At 34.7% G+C, this 11,925-nt stretch overlaps 1 non-coding gene across 1 annotated transcript; it reads right to left on the bottom strand.

Annotated features, from left to right (window-relative positions):
* Positions 1-1,240: 1,240 nt before the first annotated feature.
* Positions 1,241-1,347, bottom strand: LOC121209133 (small nucleolar RNA R71). Its single transcript, XR_005904250.1, has one exon. It is a non-coding gene; the product is annotated as a small nucleolar RNA R71 (small nucleolar RNA).
* Positions 1,348-11,925: the final 10,578 nt, after the last annotated feature.

The raw sequence follows: 11,925 nt of genomic DNA on the forward strand, positions 1-11,925 counted from the left end.
CATAAGTATGGTATGTTGACTTAACAAGAAAGGAAAGAATCTTCCCTTAGAATGGTAAGAAAGGTTGGATGGCAAGGGGTATTTAACATACGAAAAATTCACAAAAAAATAATAATTAAAAAGGTGGTGATGGAGAGCCTTGAACTTAAGACTTAAAGGATTTAATTAAAGCTCCTAACCACTTTACCACTTTACCACTTTACTCATTGTTTTTAATTTAATATAGAATGTTTAAAACATGGGATGTGACCTTCGCTAAGGTTGAAAAAAAATTGCACCACATAGAAAATAATGAGAGGGAAGGAATTTGAACATTGATCATCAAGGACAGCTCCACCACTACTCAATCGCTAAAAAAAAAATTAGGTGTGACCACTCTCAGTTCATTAACCCAATTTCTACTAACCCAATTTTTGGGATGTGACACCCATATACTTGAAAAAACCTCCTAACTCATTATATTTCATAGTAGTATTCTCACTTTTGACATTGGTATGTCAAAAGGCGATCAAGTTTTTGGCATCGTTGCCAAGGAGGTTTCACCATTAAATTGATTTTAATTTTTGTGCTTTATAGAATAGTTATGATTTTTTAAAATAAAATATAAATAAAATTTTTATTTTTATTTATTTATTTTACTAACTTATTTATTTTTTATGGATTCCAGTGTATGACTCGGAGAAGGCACACTTATAGAACCAAACACTAATCTAGAGAGAATCATTCATTATAATCATCGAAAGCAGCAACAATAGCATATGCAAAATAACCCACTTGTTGTAATTGATCCACCACGTGATAATCCGTTACTCGACAATCTACACTTATAACACTTACCACCATCACCATAGTTGTCGATAGAGCCACTAATGGCTTGGGAAGAACAGATGCTTAGAAACTATGCACCACCGAACCTAAATGCAATATAGGGCAACATAACAAGACCGACAACCATAGGAAATAATTTTGAGATAAAGCCGACAATGATCCAGAACAACTTACAGTTCAGAGGAACAATGATGGAGGACCCAAACTAGTACATAAAATGTTTTTCCAACATCGTGATACTTTCAAATTTAATGGGTTCACCAACGAAGCTATTCATCTTCAGTTGTTTCCCTTCTCCTTTATTGATAACATATTTTCTTGGTTAGATTCGCAATCACTAGGATCCATCATAACATGGAACAAACGTGTAGAAAATTTTTTCTACAAGTTTTTTCCTATTACCAAAACGGTCCAACTGAATAGGGAAATTACAAACTTCAAGCAGATGGAAGGAGAGAATTTTCATGAAGCTTGGGAGTGGTTTAAGTCGTTGATACAGAAATGCCCTAGTCATGGTCTACTTGAATGGCTAAGGTTGCAAATGTTCTACAATAGGCTAGATGCACAGTCTAGGTCAGGACTAGGTAGAGCTACATGAGAAGCCTTGATGAATCAAACATACAAGGATGCCTATCAATAATATGGCTATGAACTCCTACTAATGGCTGAATGAGAGATTTACTTATAGTCCAAGACCATCCATGGCCAAATTTTTCCATGAAAAGGACAAGTATCAACAAATATTGGACAAGCTTAACCAATTAGAATAAACATATCAAAGGACCAAGATAAATGAAACAGCTAGAACAATCGGCCAATACCCTAAGAACCAAGCCGAAGATGTGAACTACATCATAAATAAGGGTGAAATCCCTATTCCAACACTTATAATCCTAGCTAGAAAGAGCACCCAAATCTGAGATGGGGCGGTAACCAAGGAAGTGGTAACAATACTATCCAAAATCGACAAAATATTACTTACCAACCTACTTAGTTGTAGAAAACTCAAGAAAAGGCTAACACCAACGATCATACTGTATGTGGTCAAAGGCTAGATCGAAAAGAGGTAGAGATGTAGCCAATGTGAACAAAAGTGCAACAAGTGCAGTTTGAAAGCATTCAAATAAGAACCACATTGACTAAACTTGAAGATCATATGATCCAATTGATGATTATGTGATTTGCCACAATTCGTTGTGGCAAATTAAGGTGTTTTCAGCACTTAACGAGCTTATTTTCTAGTATTTTTATATGTTTTATGTTTAAATTATGCAAAATAAGTGTTTTTATGCAATATTGAGTTATGTCATGATCTAATGGGCCACTGTGGGCCAAGGGATGAATTAACGACTCTATTTAACGTGTAGGACATTGTTTTTGGGCTAAGAACATGAAGGACAAATACGATGTTGTGACACCGAGGAGTGGTGTCACAACACCAGACTTTGAAGCCAAAATATCCAAAAAGAAAATGAAGGAAGTGTCGCGATATCAATCCTGTGGTGTCACAACACCGGGCAACAATTAGGAAAAGTAATTATGGGTATTTTTGTCCACACAATGTAATTTAATAAGATTTTTGGGCTGTTAAGCAACCCTAATTAGGTCAGATTATAAACTCTATAAATAGGCACTTAGTTAGTTTTAGGGTTTTATTTTAGTTTTTGTTTTATTTCAATTTAGTCCTTTAGACAACTTTTTTCCTTGTTTAACATGGATTCAATTTCGATCCAAGCTTTAAAGGAAATTTTAAAGGAAATTTTACTTCCTCATAGGAATTGATACCGAAACAGATTCATTTCTTATTCCTTTCTCTTATTTAATTTACTTTCTTATATGTTAAATATAAGTTTAGAGGTTAGTGCATCTAGATCCATGAATAGCTAATTTCATTAGGGAGATTAATGAACGGATGTGTGATTAATTCAAAAATGAAATAGGGTTTAAACTAAGTGCGATTAAACCTTAAGAAGTGATGCCCTTAGGAAGTAATTTAGGATAAACGGGATTGAAAGATAAGTTTACTAAGAAAATCATAATTTATCCCAATCAAGAAAGTGAGGTCGAGAGGTAATAACTGGTTAGTTAATAAATAATTCAATAAAACCTGAGTTTTGAAGTTAATTAGGAGCACTAAAGTGAGTTGATCTCTTGCTTGTTTTATTTCAATTTATTTTGATTGTTAATTGGTTGATTTTTGTTTTAGATAATTTTATGTTAGTTTGATTAATTAATTTTAATTTGGTTTTTCATAATATAATTTTAAATTAGTACTGTTTAACCCTATTAGTGTTGAAAATTATTTTAAGTTTAATTCAACCGCCCTTGGTATGATCTTTGGAATGCTTCCTAGAGTGTTTCATTTTAACATACTTTACTATTTTACAATTTAACTCGTATATTTGTGAACATGGTTGTTTTATCTTCAATCTATTTTGCTGCAATATTTCTAGTCCAAACATTCGCATGTTTGGCGGTGGTCAACTTGTTGGCGTTATTGCTGAGACAGTTTCGACGTTAAACTGAATTTAGTTTTCTACATTTTAATAGGATAAATAGGAATGTTTAGAATTATAGATACAAATTTACTTTTTAGTTATTTTATTTTTATTTCATTTTAAATTTAAGTTATTAATTTCATTTCAAATTCTTTTTTATTGCAGTGTATGACTTGAAGTGGAACCATTCCAATCGAGCCAGATCCTGAACAGGATAGAATCTTGAGGCTAACTCGTCAACAAATGTAAAATATCCACCCGTGGTAGCTGACTTACCTTAGGAAAATCCTTTGTTTGATGAACCACTAAACTACCAGCACTATTCCAAAGAGAGCCGCTAATGGCTCAACTAGAACGAACCTTACGTGATTATGCACTATGTATTTTAGATGTTATTTGAGGTAGTATCAAGAGGCCAGCATTTAATGTGAACAATTTTGAGATTAAGGCGACCACAATCCAAATAATACAAATTAATTTTCAATTTTGGGGCAATATGATGGAAAACCCGAACCAGCACTTAAAGAGATTCCTAAAGTTATGTGACACGTTCCAATACAATGAGGTGACTGGTGATGCAATCCATCTCCGATTGTTTCCATTCTCACTTTGGGACAACACCTATGAATGGCTTGATTCACAAGGGTTGAGTTCCATAACGATATGGGATAATTTAGCAGGGAAATTCTTACACAAATTTTCCCCATTAGTTGAAGCATCCAATTAAGGCATGACATTGCTAATTTTAAGCACTTAGAAGGTGAGACATTATATAAAGCATGGAAATGCTTCAAGTTGCTACTTAGGAAATGCCCATACCACGGTATGCAATACTGACTACAATTTCAATTTTTTTTATAATGGATTGGATAGGAGCTTAAGACCCAGCTTAAATGGCCCATGGGCTAGATCCTTCATAAACAATACCTACTAGTGAATATGTCAACTGAACAAGGACATGGCTATGAACCCATACATGTGGCCTAACGAGAGCTTTTCAAATAGCCAAAAGCTGTAGACGTCTAAGGTGGTCAAGGAAGACAACAAGTATTAACAAATTTTGGAGAAATTACATCGTCTAGAGACCACTGTTAAATCGTTTATGAATGATGTTGCTCGAAGCTACACGTCGTATTCGAAGACCCAATTAGAGGAAGTGAATTACTTAGGAAATAGGGGTAGAAACCCCTATTTGAACACTTACAACCCTGGTTGGGAGGACCATCCGAATCTAAAGTGGGGAGACAATCAAGGTAGTGGAAACCCAACTCCAAATTGAAAAAACCCTCTATTCCAACCTAGATCAAAAAAGATCCATGGGTAATGACCATGTTGGTTGTTGTCAACAATTAAACCGGATTAAAAATGAGATGCAACTCATAAGGTCTGACATTCAACACGTAAAAACTGAATGCACAAAAACTCATACCGATGTTGAATTAAAGGAAGAGATGCACAATATCATGAGTGCGTTGAATGAGATGTAGAGGAAAATGGGCATGGGTATTCCAAGTAATACAGAAAACAACCCTCGGAGGGACAAAAAAGTGCTAGTGAATGTAATCGCACTCCGTTCAAGTAAAACTTTGTAAACTTAGAAAAGCCTGTTAATGGATGACGAGGTCGATACGAAAGACCAAAACCTTTATGAGCCTAGGACGAAAGTCCACACGGAAGAAAGATTCCAACCAGTAGCTGAGTTGGAAAGTACTCCACACTCGAAACTAGTGCTACAGAATGTACCATTTCCATCGAGGTTGGAGGACAAGCAACAAAGGGATGAGGAGGAATTCATAAGTTTTCTAAATATATTCAAATCCCTTAACATTATTTTGCCACTCTTAGTGCGACAAGATACCTAAATATCCCAAATACCTAAAAGAAATAATGTTTAGGCATAAGAAATTAAAGAAAGGTGGGCAAATTAAAATTGGTGCATCTTATAGTGCCATAATTGCCTGAAAAATATGCCCAAAGCTAAAATATCTGAGAAATTTTGCAATTCCCATGGAGATAAGGAATAAACATTTTAGCAATGACCTTTATGACTTAAATGCCAACATAAATTTGATGCCTTTATCCACATACTTAAAACTCAAATTGGGGGAGCTAAAAAATACGACAATTACACTACAATTAGCCGGTAGGTCTCTCGTACACCCCAAAGATGTATTTGAAGACTTATTGGTTAAGGTTAGTGGTTTTATAATCCGGTTTAATTTTTTTGTCCTGGACTTCGAGGAAGACCAAGATATTCCCATTTTGTTGGGATGGATATTTTTTTGCTACGTCTAGATCAACCATCAATCTTGAAAATTTCGAGTTAATAATGAAGATCGATGGGAAGATAGAAGTCTTTAAATGTCGCCATGATTCTTAAAATATGGAATATGAAAATAAATTAGGGGAGGATTGTCATATAATTTCTTTTAGATCCCTTAACAACCTTGGTCAAAGGTATGGTTCGAGCTTAATATGTGTAGGAAAACATGGGTCGAGGGAGACCAACAAGTAGAAAGATCCTGGATGGAAGAGAACATGTTGGACAGGCCAAGACGGTCATTAAAGGAGCAACATGAAAATGCGTTGAATACAAGGGCTACTAGATGAGTCTGCTAGCCATACTTAATTTCGTCATGAAACTTTGAATAATTGTTGTAAATTTTTGTACATTTGAATTGTTGGGTTTTTGTTTTGAACTTTAATTTGGTTAGAAGTATAATTGGAGAAAGATTAAGGCCTTAGGCAGCTAGAAGTAGCCTCTTAGTGACCTATTTGAAATTAAGAGTAAAATAGAGGAACCATGTAACACCCCGTACCCGAGACCGTTGCCGGAGTCAGACACGAGGGGTTCACAGACCAAATTCGCTTACTATCGCAATCCATTTTAAAATTTCCCAGGCAGTTGGCTAACTGCGACACTGTCACCTTAAAAATCATATCTTGAGTTTCACAACTCGAAAGTCAGTTTCGTAATTTTTCCCTGAAACTAGACTCATATTCCCATCTACATATTTTTTTCTAGAATTTTTGGTCGGGCCAATTAGTACAGTTTATTAGTCAAATTCTCCCATGTTACAGGGATCGACTACACTGACCTTTGCGCATTACGACTTGGATATCTCCCTGTACAGAGCTTCAATACTGATGCCGTTTGTTTCTATAGAAACTAGACTCAGAGAGGAATCTATACATATATGGTATGACTCCTAATTATCTCTGGTTAATTTATAATGAATTTACAAAGTCGGAACAGGGAATCCAGAAACCGTTCTGGCCCTGTCTCACGAGAACCTGAATATCTCTTAACATACTGTCCATATGATCGTTTCGTTACTTTCCTATGAAAATAGATTCATCAAGGTTCGTTTACATAATTAATTTATTATTTAATTCCAATCCTACTATTTTTAGTGATTTTTTCAAATCTACATCACTGCTGCTGCCAGCATCTGCCTTTAAGGTAGACTTTACCTATTTCATAGTTTCCATGATTCAACTAGCCCTTTTAGCATAAATAGCACAAATTATGATAGTGATTAACCATTCCATACCAAATGATTATAACATTATGCTCAAACATATATAAGCGATTTTCGCATGGCTATATACATTAACCAAAATATTCTTCCGCCACTAGTCTATTTTATACATGCCATAAGATAATCCGAAACATAGCAGTACCAAACAGTGGATAGTGATAGTGTGACTAGTTGCTGACGATCCCCGAGCCTGTAGCTTCGCAATGAGATCTATAAAACAGAGGAAACAGAGTAAACGGAGTAAGCATTACAATGCTTAGTAAGTTTTAAGCAGTGTCAACAGATAACAATCAAATTATAACATAGTTGTTCGTATTTTTATTTCACTCTTCCTTCGGGCATACCATCCCTTTACCGAATATGCACATCTCATCATATACAATATGCAGATAAACTTTCACATAAAAGTGAGCTCATGTGACATAGATATATCGTATGATTTCACATCGCCTCTCACACTGAGCCGATGTCACATAATCATAGGAATAGTCTCATAGATTGCTCTCGTATGCATCACATAACTACCTTATGATTTAGTGCAAATCAAGCTCACATATAAACTTGGAGTACATACCTGTTTAACCTTTCGCATTGAATATATTTATAAGCAATTCTTATTACGAAGTCTTACCCGGACATAATCTCCACACGAAGTTATCGGGTCTTACCCGGACAAAATTCCCACACGTAGTCATCGGGTCTTTAGAGCTCGGATATAGTACGAGCACAAAGCTTACGGACATTAATCAGTGATAATATTCTCGCATAAAGCCTGCGGGGTTTTAACCCGGATATAGTACTGACACAAATGCCCTTCGGGACTTATCACATTTATGCACTTTCACATCCATCACATTGGCCACTCGGCCCTGTCACAGATATACACTTTCACATTCATCACATCGGCCATTAGGCCTTATCACATATATACACTTTCACATTCATCACATCGGCCATTAGGCCTTATTACATATATACACTTTCACATTCATCACATCGGCTATTAGGCCTTATCACACATATACACTTTCACATTCATCACATCGGCTATTAGGCCTTATCACACATATACACTTTCACATTCATCACATCGGCCATTAGGCCTTATCACATATATACACTTTCACATTCATCACATCGGCCATTAGGCCTTATCACACATATACACTTTCACATTCATCACATCGGCCATTAGGCCTTATCACATATATACACTGTCTTGGCTGAATCTACATCTATCATTTTCCGAAATCACAATTTAGAATTCACGTATGGGTTTAATCAATAGCTTATGAGCAACTAGAACAAGTTTATCAAGGTTTACAACACAATCTCAAATTCAGCACAAGCTGTTTTTCCTGAGCAATAGTCACTAAATCATTTATAACTGGAGCTACAAAACTCCAAATCACTTTCCGTAAATTTTTCCTGGATATAGACTCGTATATCTTCCATCCATAAAATTTCCAGAATTTTAGGTTTGGCCAATCAATACCAGATTTTTCTTAAAGTTTCCCCTGTTTCACTGTTTGACTAATCTGACCACTCTTCACTCCGAATCAGATTTCTCATTTTACAGAATTCAAAATGTGTTGTATTTGATTTCATTTGAAACTAGACTCACTAAGGAGTCTAAGCATATAAATTTTATCTTATAACCATTTTTGTACAATTTATAATGATTTTCTAAAAACGGAACAGAGGATTACAGTGTCATTCTGCACTGTCTCACACAACTTTAAATATCTCATTATCGGAAATAAATTTTCTTACACGGTTTCTTTTATAAGAAACTAGACTCATTAAGCTTTAATTTCATAATTTATTCAGCCTCCCATTCAACTCCAACAATTTATGGTGATTTTCTAAATTCATGTTACTGCTGCTGTCCTGAGCAGGTTTATCACAATTTTACTCTTCTGACATATCCTTTTAGCACTTCATAATATCATATCCATTTGGCAACATATCATATCAATAACTTACCTATACTTCATAATAGCCATTAGGCTATATGCATAAAAATTTACAATAGAGTTATGATTCTTTTAATATGTGCTTAACATATCATACTCAATCACATTATAGGCTTTAATACTTAAAACTTACCTCGATCGCTAATGTACGTCAATTCCGACTATTCGACCAATTTCCCTTTTTCCACGATCCGACTTTGTTTCCATAAGCTCTTGATGCTCAATCAACAATTTTTAACTTCAAATTTGCAAACAACAATGTCATCACTTTACATAACAGAAATTAAATTTCATTACTTAAACTATCCACGACAATCACCTTCCGAGCACCTTAATTTTCTTTAAGCTAAACCACCTCATAGTATACATATACACATTCGGCTAATTATAAAACAAATCAGCACTCATAACCGAATCATTGACTAAAATCACATTCGGTAACATGCTTTTAAATAATTTCAATATTTATTAACATCTAAAACTAATTTGCTTGGGGTGCCATGAATTATTCAAATCGGCCGAATATCATTGAATCTCTAAAATCATGCTTATAACCACTTGGCCGAGTTTCACATTTCAAAGCCACATATATATATTATTCAAAGTATTTAACAACACTTAAAAATCCAAAACCATAAAACTCAATTCATATAACACCAAACTCAATGCTAAATCACCCTAGGCACATTCGGCACTAGCACAAGCACACACACATTTAACTTTTCTAAAATTCAACTTTAACAAGCTTCCTATGCTTCCATGATAAAAACCGAATGCTCATCTTACCACCAACATGCATATTTAATTATCTCAAGCCTCTCTTAATCAATTTTATTCATAATAGCATGAACTCAACAATCCATTACTCATACAAAACAACATAACCGAAAGCCTTACTCATTCCAAAAATTCAAATCTCGACTTGGTCACAAAAATAACTTGATATCTCACCAACACAACATCAACACCAAGCAAGAATGATGCATCCATGGCCGAGTGTCATTTCCATCACATAGCAAGATTTAGACCATGGGCTAGGTAGAACTCAAGCTAACAACTAAAACATGCATGCATCTCATGGAACATCATCAAACATACCTTAGCCTAGTTACATGCATGGCCGAACCTCTTCAATCTTTCTTCTTCCTTCCTCCTTAAAATTTTCGGCCAAGGATGAACCAAAGGATGAACACTTTTTTTTTTGTTTTTCTTTCCTTCAACTCACGGAAGGGGGGAGGACAATCACACATATCCTTTCTTTTTTTTTTTTGTTTCTCATCCTACTAACACTAATATTTTATTGCCCATGCTCTTTATTTTATTGTTTCCTCCCATGATGCACCAACACAACATGTCTATGACATGTTTTGCCCATCACCCTTTGTCCATCCTAATGTCATGGCCGGCCACTACTAGATGGGTGGGGAAATTGACATGCAAGTCCCCCCTTTTTCAACATGCACTAATAGGTCCTTATGTTTTGATCTATCACATTTCAAAAATGTCACACATAAGCCCTATTGACTAAATTCACATGAAATTTACTAAATCGAAGCTTAAAATTTTCACACATTTATTTTAGACAATAAATATCATGTTCAAATAATTTGGTTACTCGGTTTAGCAGTCCCGAAACCGCTTTCCGACTAGGGTCAAATTAGGGGTGTCACAAACCAACACGCCCCAAATCTCGATGTTGCAACCCTGAACTTTGAAACTCCCCAGATTTTTAAAATTAGGGTAGTGTCATGAAACCACATCCCTATGACATGACATTGCATGTCAAACTTAAAAAATTTCAATTTCTATCTCGTGACGCAACACTACACATCAACGTCGTTGTAACATCCCAAATTTTGGCCTAGTCAAAATAGTGGTTTTGAGACCACAAATCTGAAATAGAAATAATTATTTTATGATTCTCATTAGGTCTATGATATGATTGCATGCTTGTGTGAAAGTTTCATGAAGAAATTCTATAAATGCCTAAATGAATTTTAGGGACCAAATTGAATAAGATGCAAAACTTGCATTCTAGAAGATTGAAGCATTAAATTGCTTTAGATTATGAATTAGAGGGTCCTAACTAGCAATTTGACCAAATTCAATAAGTTAGGACAAAAATGGACATGTATAGGAAAAATTTGAAAGAAAGACCCTACGGGCATTTTGGTCATTTGGTAATTAAGAGAATAAAAAGGGAAAATCAAAGCAAAAATGTGTCCATCTTCTCTGAGTGCTAGCTGAATTTCTCAATAGGCATAGCTATGGTTTTGTTAAATATTTACAAGCTTGATTGTAAGTGCTCCCTAGCCCCGTTTTTAATGTTCTTTGTATTTTTGAAGTCTTTGAAGCTTGATCTACCCATTTCAAGCTATATTTTGATCTAGGGTTCATGTATGAAATTTGACCCATGTGTAACATACATGTATTTTGTTGATTAATGGAGGAATATGAATGTTTGATGCATGATAAACATCTTTTACTAGGTGATTTTTAGTGAAAACACCTAAAAAGGGAACTAGTTTGTGAAAGTTTAAAAGTAGGTAGTAAAAATGTGAAATAAAGGAAAATGTGGGCTGAAATGAGCATGGTATAGGTTTGGTTAGGCTTGGGTAACAAAGGAAATGCATGCATCTCATTTTACGAGCCTAGGGACTAAATTGTAAATAAGTAAAAAGTTAGGGGTAAAATGGTAATTTTACCAAAGCATGAATTATCAATTGATTTGAATAATGAGATTAATAAACAAGTGAAATTTGGCATTATAGATCAAGAAAAATGTAATACAAGTCTTGATTGAGGGAATAATAAAGTACACGATGATTAGGCTTAATTACCATCATTTTTGTACTGAGGTAAGTTCATGTGTAAGTGCTACAATGATATATCATGTTTTTAATATTTTGTTAATGTATGTGTTTATGTGATTACTTAATATGTCAAGTGTGTGAATGATGTTGTAATCTATGAGCATGAGATTGTGAATGAATTCGACGAACATAAGATATCGAGAAAACCTTGTTTGAACCATAGGAATAATTTAGGATACAATGTGACATGTCACAAGGAATTATGTGG

This window comes from Gossypium hirsutum, chromosome A10 (assembly GCF_007990345.1).
Source record: "Gossypium hirsutum isolate 1008001.06 chromosome A10, Gossypium_hirsutum_v2.1, whole genome shotgun sequence".
Lineage (NCBI taxonomy): Eukaryota > Viridiplantae > Streptophyta > Magnoliopsida > Malvales > Malvaceae > Gossypium > Gossypium hirsutum.